Source organism: Lissotriton vulgaris, chromosome 8 (assembly GCF_964263255.1).
Source record: "Lissotriton vulgaris chromosome 8, aLisVul1.2, whole genome shotgun sequence".
Classification (NCBI taxonomy): Eukaryota; Metazoa; Chordata; class Amphibia; order Caudata; family Salamandridae; genus Lissotriton; species Lissotriton vulgaris.
In genome coordinates, this window is record NC_141696.1 from 1,499,373,359 (window position 1) to 1,499,389,864 (window position 16,506).

Here is a 16,506-nt window from a genome sequence, read left to right on the forward strand (position 1 = left end):
AGAAGCAAGTGACCCCTCACGGAAACACCACCAAAACGGGGTAACTGGTATGCAATTTCCAGACAGGCCCCTGTCTCATCATCGGTGGTCACCCGCTTCTCGAAAGAAAATAAGATAAAGGAAAGAAGAAGTGTCCAAAACAAACAACATATAAAGTGCTAAAGTGAAGTGCAGAGAAGTCTGCTAGTGACAAACACACACAAAAATGATAGAGTGCCTAAAACCACACACAGTCCACCAATCCCTTAGCCACTTTTATTCGTAGGGTGGTGATCGCGTGCTGTTGATTATTAAAAAGGCTGGTAGCTAGTCATGCGTACCATTACCTACAGTGCCGACATGTTTCACTGCTGTATTGCGTAGAGCAGTTTCATCAGGGCTGCACTCAAGTGCTGCCACTTCACTCTTTTTGGACACTCAGTTCTGTAACGTGCTGTCAATGGAGAACAGGTACGTAATTAAAAACATGTAGACTCAAGGATGGCCAGAGGCATACTCTGAAGGGATACACAGAATGGTAATGTGAGGAATATTTACCCGAGAGCAGCAAAGCTTTGCATACCAGCCACTCCGGTATCAAACAGGGCCCCTAGGTACTTCTGACGTAAGTGTGCCCCTTGTTTTTTGATAAAGATATTTTATCTGCAGATGGAGGAAACATATAGGCAATTGTAATATGCATTGTGCTGCTGATTTTCAACGTGCCCCGTCGCACCTCATATACAATACACAGGTGCTCCTAAGTGAAGCACAAGATGACATATACACTCAACGCTGACCCCACACATCAATGTCTGGGGATGCTGCCCCCTAGGTAAGGTAAACACTTCAGCGCTAGTTGTAAATACCACTGTACAGCGCACCTAACACATTGACCCCATACAGGTCCTAGACAGTGTAGCCCAAGCGGTCAAACGTCCCTAGTCTCGATCGTGACATACTGAGCTCCGAGGATGTAAAGCTACAGGGAGCCTACGGACTCAAACATATTGCATTAAGCCCAACAACAAAAGTCAGCATTATACTTCCCTGGCGCGTGGTTAAAGAACACCGCCTCACCGTGACAGGCTCGGAAGACGCCTTTCCTCAGCCGTGCCGGTAGCTTGGTCCCGGAGCAGTGTAAATCGAAGCGCCGGCGGAGCCACGCCCATAGCGTAACACCACGTGATCGCGCCTCCGTGCGTGGCGGCCATCTTAGCCTAGTCAAAGGGCTAGACCTATAAGTCAAAATGTGCGTGTATTCAATTACTTGGCCTCACATGGGGGACCCGGTGCTATACCACTGCAACACAACCATACCAAGGGTCCTCAGTAATGGAAACAAGGCCATAATACTAATAGTTGTGTGCAATATACCCCGGGGCATTATGAAAACAGTGTAATGAGGGCTAGACCTTTAAGTCAAACTATGCGAGTATTCAATGACTTGACCTCACATGGGGGACCCGGTGCTATACCACTGCAACACAACCATACCAAGGGTCCCAAGTAATGGAAAAAGGCTCGGGAGACCAGGCCGTAATACTAATAGTTGCCTGCAATCCACCCCATAGGCATTCTGAACACAGTGTAATGAGATCCCAGGTTACTCTAGTATGACACATAGGAAGGGGATGCTGTGCCATGTAGGGACACGTACCACAGGGGGCATCTACTGTTGCCTCTATAGAGTCCGGATAATGGGCCCAGCTAAGGCAAAGGCAAACAAACCTTCACATAGCCTGGGAGTTTGTAAACTCATGTGGTACCCAGGAGCTGGTCCATGGAATAAGAGGGGTTCCCTTTGCAAGCTAAGACAGGTAAAATGGAACTTTATTTCTGGGTAAGACCATGATTCACAATTTAATCCTGTTCCATTCTATGATTTCGTTGAGCCCAACTCTATCCGTTTTCTCATTATAGATCCAGCATGATTCTTTGGCTAACAAGATCTCATCAATATTCTGGGGGGAGCCTATGATCTTCTCAAGCACTGTCCACTGGAAGGTGTGTTTTTCAGTAGAACAGTGCTGGACAAGCTTAGTTGTTAATTTGCCTGCCCTGATTGTGCTCAGATGTTCCTGTATACGCACTTTGATCTTCCGCGAAGTCAGACCTATGTACTGTAACCCGCACTGGCACGTTAACCTGTATACAACTTGTGTGGAGTTACAGTTACTAAACTGATTTTGAAACCACTCCTTCCCCGATGTGAGACTCACACTTTTGCTCTTCTTAGTGAGTGGACATACCGAGCATGTCCCACAAGGAAAATGGCCTTTGGGTACGGTGGAATTGTGATCAGTTAGTGTCTGGGGGGCCCTCGAATGTACAAGTTTATCCTTCAAGTTAGTCGCCCTCTTGAATGCAAATCTCGGTGGTGGCATACGAAAATCGCTGTTAGACAGAATGGACCAGTGCTTGCGGATGGACTGACGGATTTTGGTGGCCATAGGATCATAAGTCATGACCACAGGTATGCAGTCGTCCCTCTTCTTGACTACCTTTTCTAAAAGAGCACTCCTAGGTGTATTGAGCGCTCTCTTTTTAGCTTGTTTTACTATCTTCATAGGGTAGTTCCTATTAGTCAACTTAGATGTCAGTCCTTCAGATTGTTCTAGGAAAGTACTGGTGTTGGAACAGTTGCGTCTATACCTCAGGAACTGCCCTACGGGCAAGTTGTCTCTCAAGGCTCTAGGATGAAAAGAATCGTAAGAGAGCAAGGAATTCCTATCTGTGGGCTTTTGATGTACACAGGTGTTAATGGTGCCCATGCTGTATTCAATGTCGAGGTCAAGGTACACTGCCTGTCTGTCATATGTCCAAGTGAACTTGAGGTTCTCATCTTGTGCATTCAGCCAGTTAAGGAATTCCAACAGGAGTTCCTCCGTTCCTGACCAGATGCATAGCACGTCATCTATATATCTCTTCCGGATCTGGCTCTGGAAGGGGTTGTTGTTATGATAGATGACGTGCTCCTCGAACTGTCCAACATAGATACAAGCTATGCTGGGTGCCATTGTAGCCCCCATAGATGTACCAGACACCTGGAGGTAAAGCTGGTCTTTATAGCAAAAATAGTTCTTAGTAAGGGCTAACTCAATACACTGCAGTACGAATGTCTGAGTAGTGTCATAGAACCATTCCTGGTTGCCCAGGGCGCGGGCCGCTGCCACCAGCGCCGCGTCCTGGGGGATGCAGGTATACAAAGATTCGATGTCAATGGTGACAAAGAACTCATTTGCAGGGTCATACTGGATGTCTTCAAGTACATTTAAGATGTCAGTCGTGTCTTTGACAAATGACTTTTGGTTGACCACAGACTCTCTAAGGAAGTAATCCGCGTATTGGGATAGCGGTTCCAGAATAGATTGGATACCCGCCACAATTGGGCGCCCAGGAGGTGGACGCGTGGGCTTGTGGATTTTTGGGAGGATGTAGAACGACGGAGTCCTAGGGCTGGTGTTTACAAGGAACTCCGCCTCTTTAACCGAAATCCACTTCCTTTCCTTAGCTACTCCGACCATGTCGCGGATAGTTTTTGACAATTCTTCCACCGGATCTTTATTGAGCGGTACATAGTTGGTTCTGACACTCAGGAGGCGTAGTACTTCGGCCTCATAGTCAGTGGTATTGAGAAGAACAATGGCACCGCCCTTGTCCGCCGATTTTATAGTCAGCATATGGTTGTTTTGGAGACTTTTGACTGCTTCCCAGTCTTCCTTCGTCATGTTTTTGTGATGCAACTGTCTCTGAGTGTGTTCTATTTACCCCCTTATACCACTACCTGTGGTGGGGGTACCCTTTGAGAGAGTGGGGTTTGACATTGTTGGTCCAATGAAACCCCAGACAGCATCAGGGCACACGTTTATACTGGTTGTGGTGGACCATGCCACCAGGTATCCTGAAGCTATTCCCCTTCGGACCACTACAGCACCTGTTGTGGCAAGAGCCCTAGTTGGAGTGTTCTCCAGAGTGGGCTTCCCTAAGGAGGTTGTCTCTGACAGAGGTGCAAACTTCATGTCAGGATATCTGACTGCAATGTGGAAGGAATGTGGTGTCAACTATAAGTTCACCACACCCTATCACCCACAGTGCAATGGGCTTGTTGAGAGATTCAACAGGACCCTCAAAGGGATGATTCATGGACTACCTGAAAAGCTCAGGCGTAGATGGGATGTCCTGATACCCTGCCTCTTGTTTGCTCTTGTCAACAACGTCTCCTCGGCGTGCTTCAACATCCTACGCATGCTACGGAAGATCTTCTGGTGGATCCCCACCGAGACCAGGAAGACCGTCACCCAGGCCCTCGTCACCAGCCGACTGGACTACGGCAACGCCCTCTACGCCGGTACCACCGCCAAGCTCCAGAAGAGACTCCAGCGGATCCAGAACGCCTCAGCCAGACTCATCCTCGACATCCCACGAACCAGCCACATCACCGGACATCTGAGAGACCTTCACTGGCTCCCCGTCAACAAAAGAATCACCTTCCGCCTCCTCACCCACGCACACAAAGCCCTACACGACCAAGGCCCGAGCTACCTCAACAGCCGGATCAACTTCTACGCTCCCAAACGCCACCTCCGGTCAGCCAACCACGCCCTCGCCGCCGTCCCCCGCATCCGAAGAGCGACTACAGGAGGAAGGTCCTTCGCCTACCTGGCCGCCAAGACCTGGAACTCCCTCCCGACCTGCGCCTGACCCAAGACCACCTCTCCTTCAGGAAGAAGCTGAAGACCTGGCTGTTCGAGCAGTAGCGGCACCCCCCCCCCCCGTCCCCCCCCCCCCAGCGCCTTGAGACCCTACGGGTATGTAGCGCGCTCTATAAGTGTCACTGATTGATTGATTGATTGACTTACGGAGAGGTCCCACAGAAGGGGGTTGGCTACAGCCCTTTTGAACTTCTGTTTGGGCATCTTGTAAGAGGACCCCTTTGTTTGGTGAAGGAAGGATGGGAGAGACCTCTCAAAAAGCCTGCAGCCAACATTGTGGACTATGTACTTGGTCTCCGCTCCAGGATGGCTGAGTACATGGAAAAGGCATCTAAAAACCTTGAGGCCAGCCAAGAATTACAAAAAGCTTGGCATGACCAAAAGGCTGTCCTGACTGTGTACAAGCCTGGACAGAAGATGTGGGTGCTGGAGCCAGTGGCCCCAGCAGCACTCAAAGACAAATGGTCTGGGCCCCACACAATCATTGAGCAAAAGGGAGAGTTCACCTACCTGGTGGACCTTGGAACTCCCAGGAGCCCCCTCAGGGTGCTCCATGTAAACAGGCTCAAAGCATATGTCGACAGGAAGGACATGGGCTTACTCATGGCCACAGATGTGGGACAGGAGGAGGAGAGTGACCCTCTCCCAGACCTGCTCACTCAGAACCCTGATGATGGGTCAGTAGATGGTGTTGTTTTTTGTGGCAGCCTCTCTGAGCATCAACAAAAGGATTGCAAACAAGTTCATTAATCCTTTAGACATATGTTCTCTCTGACACCCAGTCAAACCAATTGGTGTACCCATGAGGTTGACACTGGGGACAGTCTGCCAGTCAAGAGTAAAATTTACAGGCAGCTTGATCATGTCAGAGACTGCATCAAGACAGAAGTGCAGAAAATGTTGGAACTGGGAGTCATTGAGCCCTCAGATAGCCCTTGGGCTAGTCCAGTAGTTCTAGTGCCAAAGCCTCACACCCAGGGTGGTAAGAAAGAGATGAGGTTTTGCGTAGACTACAGAGGTCTCAATGCAGTCACTAAGACTGATGCCCACCCAATACCAAGGGCAGATGAACTTATAGATAGATTGGCTTCTGCCAACTACTTAAGTACATTTGACCTGACAGCTGGGTATTGCAAATCAGGTTAGCTGAGGAGGCCAAGCCCAGAACAGCATTTTCTACCCCTGGTGGGCATTATCAATTTGTGGTAATGCCCTTTGGTTTGAAAAATGCACCTGCCACCTTCCAAAGGCTGGTGAATCAAGTTCTCACTGGGCTGGATGACTTCGGTGCAGCATATCTTGATGATATAGCTGTCTTTAGCTCCACCTGGGAGGATCACCTGGTCCACCTGAGGAAAGTGTTAGAGGCACTGCAAAAGGCAGGTCTCACTATCTAGGCCACTAAGTGCCAGATAGGGCAGACACAGGTTGTATACCTGGGCCACCTTGTAGGTGGAGGCCAGGTTCAGCCATTGGAGAGCAAGATACAGGCCATCAAGGACTGGGCTCCTCCAACCACCCAGACTCAGGTTCGAGCTTTCTTGGGCCTGACTGGATATTACAGGAAATTTGTCAGAAATTATGGATCTATTGTGACTCCACTTAATGACCTGACAAGTAAAAAGATGCCAAAGAAAGTTCAGTGGACAGCAAGCTGTCAAAAAGCATTTGATGACCTAAAGCAGGCCATGTGCACAGCACCTATCCTAAAGAGTCCAGACTACTCCAAAACATTCATTGTCCAAACAGATTCTTCTGAGTTGGGTGTGGGAGCTGTTCTATCTCAGCTGAATTATGATGGTCATGACCAGCCCATTGCTTTTATTAGCAGAAGGCTGACCCCCAGAGAGAAGAATTGGTCAGCTATTGAGAGGGAGGCCTTTGCTGTGGTTTGGGCCCTGAAGAAATTGAGGCCATACTTGTTTGGCACTCATTTCAAGATTCAGACCGACCATAAGCCCCTCTTGTGGCTACATCAGATGAAGGGTGAAAACCCCAAACTACTTAGGTGGTCCATTTCCCTACAGGGGATGGATTTTACAGTGGAGCATAGACCTGGCACTGATCATGGCAATGCAGATGGGCTCTCCAGGTATTTCCACTTAGAGCAAGAAGACTCACCTGGTCAATGTTAGCTTACTGTCCCAAAGTTTGGGGGGGGGGGGTCATGTAGGAGAGTAGGGTCTGCAATCCTATGATCACCCCAGATTTTTGCTTTTTGCTACAATGGTTTACGACTTTCCCTGGCTGTGGGCCTGCTAATCAGACCCACAGCCTAGCTCTTCTCTCTCTAAATTGACACACATGTACCTTAGGTGCATTTACCAATTGGTGCTGGGCCACCTTATCAGTCCCTGTACAGTATACATTAGGTATCCAGGGCATAGGTGTACCCAGGGCCTACCTTGGGCTGCCGCATGTATTATGCCACCCCTGGCTGGCCATCCAAATCTGACACAACTGGCTGCATGACAGCTGGGGCAAGGTGGTGTAATCACCCTTTGCTTTAGATATAGTATTCCTATATCTAACCCTAAAATGGACACATGTATTCCTATCAGTCACTCCTATGGCAGGCCTTATCAATCCTGAAGGCAGAGTGCTTGGAATGATGTGAGATGGTGCTCTGGCATGAGCTGAGCCCGTTTGCAGCTTGCGGAACCAAGTCCTAATAGCTGTTCCATGATAACGCGTACCATATACTCTTAAGTGCATTATAATCCTCACGGTTATTTGCCAACTTTGGTATCGCTTTATCAAAACATGTCGAGTAAGGTGTCATACGAATTGGAATACTAACCCCTCACCAATTCTGGCGACGGGGTTAGCATTCCACCCTTCTAGAGGGACACGACATGTATGTAACTGTGAACCCCGGTTAAAGCTAACTCGAGCCTCAGCATCACAAAATGGATGCTGCCACCACAGACACAAGTGTGACCTCTTGCTGCTGGGAGTCCTTCCAGCGAGGAGAGCTTGGACAAAGGGTTTCCTGTCAGGGGCGGTGCTAGCACCATCCCAGACAGGGTTTTGTGTATCCCAGGTAGGCAGGGCTGAGAGGAAGGTGACTGCAAGTGGCACCCCGGTGCTCACTGTGCATATGCCGGCTTAAACCAGTTCCAGGGGCACACCAGCCCCTGAGCTGGGGAAAGTCCGGACAAGGGAGAGGGGTGTAACCACCCCCCTCCTGGTCCCACCCATGGGCAGGAGCTAGTTGCGTGCCAGCCCTTTTTCTTAGAATAAAGGTAGGAGCGGGCCCCCTTCCCAAATTAGATAATTCTGAATCTTGAACTACTTTCCACGAAAGGAACTCTTGAGTTTTTCTGAAGACTCTCCCTTGTGGCAAAGGAGTAGCCACCCTGCACCCGCAGGCACCATCTAAGCATCGCGGTTTGCTGTAAGGCCATCCTCCGGATCAAGACTGCCCAGCTCGACGAGACCCGGATTCCCTGGCATCTCTGACTTCTACCTGCATCATCAGCCCAGCTGAGATTCGTGGGTGTGACGAGACCTGAGGGACCGGCCATCTTCAAAACTGCACGACGCTTAACCAGCACGACCGCCGAGGGATCCTCGAGTGAGTGCTTTGGGGTTTGAGAAGCCCTAACCCTGAGCAGCTCCAGCACCGAAGTCCAGCCCCCAGCATCCACGAGATCTGCGTGGGGCCCTTCGGCTCTTTGCTGCTCACCGCGTTGTCCGGTCACTTGCCTGCTGACTAGTGGCCCTCCTGATGACGTACCACGACGATTGCATCGCTGGTCTGGTTGCTCCAGACTGGCCCTTGCTCCCTTCCAAAAGAGGAGCACCCCGGACCCTCTTTGTCCACTCCAGACGCCAGCTTGACTCCACCGCGTGGGCTTGCCTTTGCCAAGGCTTGTTTCTCCAATCCTGGTCCCAGCATCGCCGATAGCAGACACCTTCGTGGGACAGCTCGCACCTCCAGCCTGGTCGCCGACAAACGCCTCCTGGTCCGAGGGACAGCAGAGTCCAGCGTCGGGCACTCACCTGGTCGAGGTGACTTCATCCGGTGCCATCCTGGTGCCCACAGAATCACTGGCTAGTGATAAAGAACTGAGTCCCCTCTGCTTTCAGGTCATCTCCATCATCGATCCAGGCTTGGATCACTCCGAACATCTTCACTGGTCGCCTGCCAGCAACTTCTTCTTTCAGGCTCCATAGACTACAACGAGGATTCCCGACGTCTTTTGAACCCTATGCAGCCGCAACCCCTGGGCTAGGTAACCCAAGCATTTCGGTGCTCCAACGTAGGTTCACTATCCAAGTGTCCAGATCCTTTTTCGTTTTTAGTCTACGTAGTCTGATTCGTCTGGAAACAGTGACTTTAGAAATACTAGCCTCCATAGACTTTGTTCCGCATCCCGGGTGAGAGTGCACACTCTGCACCCGATCTCCCTAGGCCTCCTGCTCCTAACCTTAGGGTTCAGTAGTGTAGTCCTAGCGATCCTGAAGCCTCTGGATCTTGTTACTTACGTGCTAGTATTTCGCATTCCACTTCTAGAGTATATGGTTTTTCGTGCCCCTCGGGCATTTGTGTAAATTGTGCAACTTGAAGTATTTTCTTAAGAGTTTTGTATTGTGCTTAGCTCCCTGACTCATAAAGAGTTCAGGGTAGACTTTTTATAAATAAATATCCTTTATTTTCATAACAACTTGTGTGGTGTCCTTTCACTTGGTGTTCAAGCGGTATATGTGATGGTATAACAGCTGGCTTAACACGCCCTCTAGAGTTTAGCCTAAAGACTGCTCTTGTCCTTGCTACTAGGATAGCTGGTCTATAAGGTTGACATACAACCAATCATCAATAAGGGTCGTTTGGTATGATAGACAGTGATCACTAGAATAGTGAGCACTATATATCAGGCCAACTTCTCACAATATTGATTGCCCCGGATTGGCCAAGAAGGGTGTGGTACTCAGACCTTCTCCACCTCTCCTCTCACCCGCCGCTCCGTCTCCCTTTCAGGGCAGATCTCCTCTCCCAGATGGAGGGGCAGGTTCTACACCCCCACCTCCAGACCTAACACCTTCATGCCTGGAGATTGAACGGGGCAACCTGAGTTCTTTTTCTCTCCCGCCTGACGTGGTGGATGTCGTCTTATCAGCCAGGCGTGACTCCACTAAGTCCATCTATTCTTATAGGTGGTCGAAATTTGTCTCTTGGTGTGGGGAGAAATCTGTAGACCCTTTGAGTGCCCATTTATCTGATGTTCTTCAGTTTGCCCTATCTCTGGCGCAACAGGGGCTTGCTGTTGCCACAGTGAAGGGTTATCTTTCAGCGCTGTCAGCATTCCTCTGCTTGCCCGACCAGCCATCTCTTTTTAAATCTCCTGTGGTTTTAAAGTTTTTGAAGGGCCTCACGAATAAGTTGACTCCTACTCCATTTATTGTGCCTCAGTGGGACTTAAATCTTGTTTTGACCTTTCTGATGGGTGCTCCCTTTGAGCCTCTTCACAAATGTCCTATGAGGCTTTTGACTCTTAAGACAGTTTTCCTCGTTGTAATTACCTCGGCGAGGAGGGTAAGTGAGCTTCAAGCTCTTAGTTCTAAGCCCCCTTTCTTGTCCATTCATGCTGATCGAATGGTTCTTAGGACCAGGGCTGCTTTTCTGCTTAAGGTGGTGACTTCTTTCCACCTTGGTCAATCTGTTACCCTCCCTACCTTTTATCCTCCCCCACACCCTTCCAAGGAGGAGGAGAGATTACACCGTCTGGACCCCAAGACGGCAGTGTCTTTTTACCTGGATAGAACTAAAGACTGTCGGTTGGATGACCAGCTCTTCATTGGTTTTGCTGGCTGCAAGAGAGGAAGAGCGGTCCATAAAAGGACTTTATCGAGATGGATCGTCCTCTGTATAAAGATCTGCTACTCTTTGGCCGGTAAGGAACCTCCAGAGGGTATAAGGGCTCATTCTACTAGAGCTAAGTCGTCAACCTCTGCATTGGCTAGAGGTGTTCCTGTAGAGGATATTTGTAGGGCGGCTACTTGGTCTTCCCTCCACACTTTCGCGAAGCATTACTGCTTGGATTCCGAGGTGAGGAGGGACGGTCATTTTGCACGCTCTGTTCTCCAGGATTTCCTGGTCTAGAAGAGTGGACACCCTCCTCCGGAAGTGGGGACTGCTGTGGGACTCTATTCACAAGGTGAGGAATCCACACGGCAGATGTATCTATCAGAAGAATAAGTTACTTACCTTCGGTAACGCTTTTTCCGGTAGATACAATATCTGCCTGTGGATTCCTCACTGACCCACCCGCCTCCCCGTTGTCCACTCTTCTAGGTCAGAGTTTCTTTAATGCATTATTTTATTGTCAAGGAGTTGTTTATTTCAAATGTATTATTGCATTTGCCTCACACTGTGTGTGTTACCTTGATATCTGTACTGTGTATACTGTCTATATTTCTACTGTCATTGGTCCGTCCGTGTTCCTCGAAGGCACGGAAAAAAGGATGGAACTGATGTCATCACGCCGGCGTGGGCCTATTATAGGCGTCGGTGACGTCAGCGGAGTCGCGAGCGATGCCGTGCCTCTATGGCGTCCAAGTCCACGTCGGCGCAAAGCTACGAAAAGAATTTCCGAATGTTGCTGGCGCAAGGGGGATATTCACAAGGTGAGGAATCCACAGGCAGATTTTGTATCTACCAGAAAAAGCGTTACCGAAGGTAAGTAACTTGTTCTTCACAATCGTGACGGATGTGTCACTTCTGGGATGGGGTGGCCACTTGAGAGAGATGGAGATCAGGGGTCACTGGTCTCCAGCGGAGACGGGGCTCCACATAACCGTGTTGGAGCTCCGAGTGTTTTGCTCGGCATTGAAATCATTTCTTTCCTCTGTCCAGGGGAAGTTGGTGCAGATGTTCACGGACAAGACCACCACCTTATGGTACTGCAACAAACAAGGCTGCGTGGGGTCATGGACCCTTTGTCGAGAAGCCCTGCATCTCTGGACGTGGCTAGAAAGTCAGGGCATAACCTTGGTGGTTCAACACCTGGCTGGTTCTCTGAACGCCATAGCAGACAATCTCAGCCATCGATGCCTAGCGGATCTCAAATTGCGTCTCCAGTCGGAGGTGGCACAAGGTCTTTCATCAGTGGGGAGAACCTTGGTTAGATTTGTTTGCCTCTGAAGAGAATGCGCAATGTTAGCAGTATGGCGCGCTGGAGTTTCCAAGGTCGATTCTGAAAAGGGGGTGGTGATGAACAGAGTGTCTGAATTAAGCAGACCACTCTTACCCAGTCCAAAGATCAGGGCTTGAGCCATCACCGTTATTTATCTATTATCTATGTTAGCAGTATGGCGCGCTGGAGTTTCCAAGGTGGCTATCGCTCAGCGATGCGTTTCGTCACGAGTGGAGGTCAGGCCTGTTGTTCGCCTTTGTGCCCATACCACTCCTGCCCAGGTTTCTGAAGAAGATCAGGAGCAACCAGGCTCAAGTCATGCTTGTGGCGCTGGACTGGGCAAGGAGAGTCTGGTATCCAAAGCTTCTGAGCATGAGTGTCGATTCTCCAATCATGCTTCCACTTCGGAAGGATCTTCTGTCGCAGCAGCAGGGGAGGGTTCTCCACTCGAACCTGTCAACTCTGCGCCTCCATGCGTGGAGATTGAGCAGCAGCAGTTGATGGCTTTTGACCTTCCTCCCGAAGTCTGTGATGATATTCTAGTGGCCTGGCGGCCCTCGACTAAGTCGGTATATGCCTGCCGTTGGCAGAAATTTGTATTATACTGTACAGAAAGGTCTATTGATCCTCTTTCTGCTTCTCTTTCTACTGTACTTTTATTCATTTTGACCCTTGTCCAGCAGAGCTCTGCTTTGGTAACTTTCAGGGGATATCTTTCTGCTCTGTCTGCTTTTTTGCGGCAGCCAGACCAACCTTCTCTCTTTAAATCTCCTATTGTTAATAGATTTCTAAAAGGGCTGGTTCACTTGTTTCCACCCACACCCTTCATTATGCCACAATGGGATCTTAATTTGGTTCTCACCAATTTGATGTGCGCGCCTTTTGAGCCTTTGCACAATTGTCCCCTCTGGCTGTTGACCATCATAGCACCCTTCTTAGTATTTATCACATCGGCCCGGAGGATGAGTGAGTAACAGGCGTTATCCAGCTTGCCTCCTTATTTTATGTCCTTTCAGTACAAGGTGCATCTTTTTTACCAAAATGTTGTGACCTTTTTCCATCTGGGTCAGTCCATAACTTTGCCCACCTTCTTTGCTCCCCCATATCCTTCTTTGGAAGAGGAGCGTCTGCACCGACTGCACCCAAAAAGAGCGTTGTCGTTCTAGCTTGACCACAGAAGAGTTCTAGGTGGAGGACCAACTCTTTGTGGGGTATGTGGGAGCAAAGAAGGGAAAGGCAGTGCAGAAAAGAACCATCTCTCGCTGGGTTGTTCTCTGCCATCAAATCTGTTGCGCTTTGGCGAAGAAGCAGCCCCCTGAGGGATTAAGAGCCGCCCATTCCACCAGGGAAAAGGCTTCGACTACGGCTTTGGCACGGATTGTCCCAGTCCAAGACATCTGTCAGGCAGCTACGTGGGTATCATTGCACAAGTTCGCGAAACATTATTCCCTTGATGGTCAAGTGCGCAGGGACTGGCTTTTTACCCGCTCAGTCCTGTAAGACTTTTTAGTCCGCAACCCACCACCCGGATGGTATGGATTGGGTATCTGATTCAAAGGTAAGGAATCAGCAGCTAGAAGTCTCTATCAGATGAACAAGTTACTTACCTTCGGTAACGCATTATCTGGTAGAGACTCTAGCTGCAGATTGCTTACAGCCCTACCCATGCCTCGCCGCTTTGCGGACTGACTGCCCTTTCAGGGCCCTAGTTTTCCACACGTTTTTGTCAGTTACTTCGTGGCTCTGCGCTTCTGGCATAGAAAAACGAAGAGTACTGACGTCCGCGGGCCTGGGTTGCGCCTATGTAGGCACTGCGATGTCATAACCGATGCTACCGACACGCGGAGCCGAATGGATCCACCCGACGTTGCGCGAAAGGGGTATTGCTCAGCAAAACTTTCCAGATCCAGCCTAACGCATGGGAAATTCAAAGGTAAGGAATCTGCAGCTAGATAGTCACTACCAGATAATGCGTTACTGAAGGTAAGTAACTTGTTCTTCAGTTCACCACAACCACATGTATTGTTCAATACATGGAGGGGGGGGAGAAAGAGGGCTACCAATATGAGCGGGCCTTGAGTTGTCCCTTCAACCTGTATCCCATCTACCACTCACATGCCACGATTCTCTTGGTTATCCACCCCTAGACCTCTCATCGAAGGGTTTATTTATTTATTTATTTATTTCGACTTGTATAGCGCGTTATAACCCAGGGGTCTCTAAGCGCTCTAAGCGCGGGTTCCATTCTTTGTGTGTTCTTTAAGTCCCTTCGGCCCCCCAACTTGCTATTCATTCTCATTTACAGTCTTGTTGCTATCATCTTGCATCTGTATGGGGTGCTCCCAATTGGATGACATATCCATCCATTGCTCTGCCAGAGGGTGTTGTTTGGAATCCTGGACTCTTCACTGCCCTCCCCCCATTTCCCCAAAGCCACCCTCATGCGTGACATCCTGTCTCCAAAGTCCTCCTGAGGGTATGGTTTGTGACTTCCACAACATGGCTATTCTCCTTTTAGCCAATATCAAGGCCAGATTTATAAATGTGTTACCCACTTTTCTCCAAGGGGGTTTAGGGAACAGTCCCATCAGACAAACTTCTATTGTAAGCTCAGGTGTGCTCCCCACTGCTGCAGTTATCTGTGATAGGACCTCATCCCAGAAGGGGCACATTCCTATTCAATCCCAGGTCATATGTATAAAGTTTGCATCGTTCAGCGTGCATCTTGGACATTTACGTGCCCCCGCCCCAATATGTGACCAGTATCCTGTGTTGAGTCATGTATGCCATGTGTACGTAGTTGAACTGGATCTATATCAGCTTGGTATTGCGGGAAACCCCTTTATGGGAGGCCAGAAATCTATACCATTCTGAATAAGTTTGCTCCCTACTCAGGGCCATCTCCCAATGTCTCCGTAGCTTCTGTAAGGGAACAGGTGTGGCCTCTATCAATGATTTATTTGTGACCCATGTCTATGGTGACAGAGTCAAAAACTGCAAAAAATATCAACTCTACCTTTCAACCCCTCCTCTGAGGAAAGGGCGAACACAGACAAATGATACCCTAACCCTTCTCAACTTAGGAACAGTGATTGTCCAAAGAAGGATAATGCGAACATCCATAGAAATGAACAGAGCCTCAGCCTACTGGTGTTTCTTCTGAAGAATGTAGGCCAGGTGAAAACTGTTCACAAAAACACCACTCCCTGGAGCGGAATTGTTTCCTCGCTCACGCTTGTCAATGTCAAGTTAGCGAGCGGAGAAAATCAACTTCATGGCGAGATTTTTCCTTCTTCGCGCTCTGCAAGGTGTAGTTGGTGAGCAAAATCAATCTCCGGGCGAGAATTATCAATGCCGGTGGTCGGATTTCTCAATGTGAGTGGTCGCAGCTGGTCGCGACCACTCCAACTGAGAAACCTTCCGTTCACCTTGAGAAAGCTGCCACTCAAGTAGAAAATCTACTCAAGCAGCAGAAAGGAAGCTGCGCCCTCTTGCGCTGCACATGGTCCCATTCACGATAATTTTACAGCACGGGACAAACACGCGGCACTCAAAATCACCACAAACAGCACTACCCTAACACACTCCGCCGAACTCCGAGTAGCACGGCAAAGTGTTTTTGTCACTTTACTGAGTAACTCCGCCCATGCCTAATGAGAACCCAAAGTGGGCCGAAAAGATGCTATTGCAGGAAAGGGAGCTTGAGAGCAGGACCTTTTGAAAAGGATTCCCTTCTAGTAAAAAAACAATCAAGAGGTCAGCTTAAGTGCTTGCAAATTAATGGCCGAAATATTTATCGTGCCTTCTGTACTGTGCCATTTAGAAAATAACCTAATGTAATTCATGACAGATGATTGATCCTTTTTATCAAAAGGATTGGAGGGAGGGTCATCCTCGATTGTGATGGCTTGCACTTACTTAAATGCTTAGATAGGATACTCTTAGCCAAAAGTGTGGGGGACAAAAGATTTTGTTGGTTCCCAGTTCTCACCTGAGAAAGACACTGAATCGTCCTCATCCAGCCTGCCTGGCTAACCCATATATAGGCCATGGGAAAAGGAGCTTAAAGGAAATGATGTCTGAACACTGCATTAACTGTTTGTTTAGTCCTCTGCCTCAGGAGATCAGAGGCTAGAGTCACTGGAGCTAGGCCCACAGTCAGGAAAGGCAAAAGCAGTGGGAAGGAACAATAGTAGGAATCAAAGGACCAGGAGCAGATCCAGCTGCAAAAGGGGCACTCTCCTATCTGTTTTATTTGACACCTTTAGGCTGATAACCCTAGGGGCAGGCTTGTGAACTACTCGTGTACAATGTCTTGGAGTGATGCCACTCAGAGGTGTTATCCGGGCTTCATGGAAAGAAAATACATAAAAGGGGGATGTTTGTTAAAGTGACAAGATCCCTGTCCTTGTGGGTGGGTCTTGTTCCTAGATTAGGACTGTTATTAGAAAGAGAGCAAAGCGATGATGTGGAACCTCTTGAAAACAATGATTATAATTTGATCTTAAAAAGGCTTCAACACATTTAATGGAGAGCACCTCTCTACACTACAGAAACTCCAGTATAGAGGAAGAAATATTTCAGATCATATGGAATGTTGGGAGAAAATTGTATCTGAAAATGATGATTATATAGTGATGATATTGAAGAAGCAAATAAAGATTGATTGTCTG

The 16,506-nt window shown here is 48.8% G+C and overlaps 1 protein-coding gene across 2 annotated transcripts in view; it reads left to right on the forward strand.

Annotated features, from left to right (window-relative positions):
- Nucleotides 1-16,506, forward strand: part of GRAMD1C (GRAM domain containing 1C) — a 1,543,720-nt gene that overhangs the window by 933,820 nt on the left and 593,394 nt on the right. The gene's annotated exons all lie outside the window — the stretch shown is intronic.